A 2,312-nucleotide genomic window follows, 5' to 3' on the forward strand; every position below is an offset into this window, starting at 1 on the left:
TTGAAGCCTTGCTTCATATAACTATGTATGGCCTCGTTGCCAACAAATGCTATTGATGACATATGCCATAGCAAAGAGAATCAACCTTGTCGATCATGTACAAAAAATTGACCTTGTCAAGCAATTTCAACTATAAGTGGTTAGCTCTGGGCTGGCATCTTTGTCGGCTTCTGAAAGCAGTGACAAGAGGTCGGCCATGCCGAGCTCTGTGCACCCTTCATGAAGCTGAGCCACAGGGTGTGCCGATCTCCTTGAGATTCCATGGGCATCAAAATCGAACTGTTGATGATCCGTGCAGCAGATTAGGGCTGCAAGTACTCAAGCCATGCTTGAGCCATGTTGGCATGTGAAACTTTGATTCGATGCCAACAAAATGGTAATGCTTAAAACAACTGTCACAAGCCGTGCTTGTGCTGGGAGTGTCTAAATTGCACTCATATATGTTGCAGGCAAAGTATATGAGGCTTGTCATGCTTGTTCTAACCACATAAGCACCTTGTGCTTGGCATGTGTGTAAAAATAGTTGTTAACAGCCTTGCTTGTGGAGGCGAGGCCAAAACACTTACTCGTCTAGTGCATGCAAAAATTACACAGCATGTGTGAAAAACTTTGGCAAACAAAAACCAAATCTATGCATACCTTGCCTTTGAAGGTCAAAGATCTACATCAGTCGTCGTCGCACTTGCTTGCTTGGTTGATTGCATCCAACCATAATCACCTAACCTCGCTTTTGTGTTGACGGGTAGCCCTTTTGATTGCCATGGCGACAAGCCCCAGGAGTCTGCTGCCTCGACTGTAAAGAATGCCCGTCGTATAGATGGTGTGTGCTTTCCTGAGCAAAACACCGAGGGTGGAAGGCTGAGGTCGAATACAATTGTTTGCAGATATATTCAAAAAATTCTGTGTGAAAAACGGCCCATACAGCCTTGCCGATGCCGTGTCTTAGTCGCAGCCCTAGTCGCAGCCCTGGCCGATTTCGAGAAGGAGACAGTGTCCTGGCCCTGGTTGGTGTGGCGGGGCCCCTCGGGTGGCCCATGGGCACCCTAGGGCGCCCACCAATGTAAAAAGAGAACGTTTTTGGGCGATGGCAGCAGCTGCTGCCTGCGCAGGCCAAAAACCTTGCATGGGGACGTGCTACAGGTGCTGGCTGGCCAAGAGACTGTGTCGACATCGCTTCCTTGGCCCAGGGCGATTCTCTAGAGACCATGCATGGCCGATTTGATTCAGGTCGCCGACACACCCTCGTCCATGCTAGGGTTGTTGCCCATGGTTCTCTATGCCGAGAAATCTCGCCATGCCCGGTTGAAGATGAGAGAGAGAAAAGCCAAAGAGCCATGCCTTCCTTTGCTTTCCCTCTCTGCCATGGCCTTCTTGCAGCACGACCTTGCCATGCATCCATGAAAGGACTCTGCCATGCTGCTCCTTCTTCACCGAAAGGAGGGCAAGCTTCCATGAACCGCAAAGAGAGAGAGAGAGAGAGAGAGAGAGAGAGAGAGAGAACGAAGATCCATGGCCTCCATGCCTCTTTCTTCCTCCCCCTTCTCCCCTAAGCTCTGATTCTAGTGTAAGACTGCGGGGGACTGGACCATGCAACTCTCCACCCAACCGTGCCATATATAGACTCCTAGCCCCTAAATATAGCGCCCCTTGACCGCATGTCCGTCCTGGCCCTTGGCCCTGCCCTTGGCCTGACAGAAATGGATGAAAATGATGGCATCTTTAGCACCCAAGAGAGCTTATCTAGTAGCACAAGTGAAGGAGATGATGGTGTACAAGAAGCCAAGAGGATGAGTTTGACATAGACCATTGCAATGTTGAAAATGAACCTTTTCCAAATATGTCTCAACATATATCCCCAAGGTATTTCTTATCTGATAAAGATGCATATAGACTTATGATTGCTACATTTCATGAGGATATCTCTCTGTCCTTGTATACTCTAAAATCATGTGATCATAGGGGAATGCTCGACCTCAAAAAGTGGCACAAAGTTAAAGAGGTATTGTGCTTGAAAGAAGAAGATAATGGAGCACTTTCTATTCGCCTCAAGTTTGATCCATGGCTAAGGGTTGCTTATATTGAGGATTGTCAAAGTATTGTCAAAGGTACACAGTGCATGGAAGCCTCATCTAATTATAGGGATCTCACCAACACACTAAATACATTCAAGTCACCTGGTGCATTAATATCCATCGCTATGAGATTGCATTGTCCTACATCAAGGAATTTGTCAAGTCTTGTGGATACAACCATCAGAGGAAGACAAATATGGCTACTCAATATAAGTTGGAACTTGATAAGGCTTTGTTATG

General features: G+C 47.1%; 1 pseudogene; it reads right to left on the bottom strand.

Moving 5' to 3' along the window:
* Positions 1 to 718: 718 nt before the first annotated feature.
* LOC147420274 (uncharacterized) lies at positions 719 to 1,415 on the bottom strand (annotated as a pseudogene).
* Positions 1,416 to 2,312: the final 897 nt, after the last annotated feature.

Source organism: Adiantum capillus-veneris, chromosome 28, assembly GCF_014529385.1.
Source record: "Adiantum capillus-veneris isolate H3 chromosome 28, ASM1452938v2, whole genome shotgun sequence".
NCBI lineage: Eukaryota > Viridiplantae > Streptophyta > Polypodiopsida > Polypodiales > Pteridaceae > Adiantum > Adiantum capillus-veneris.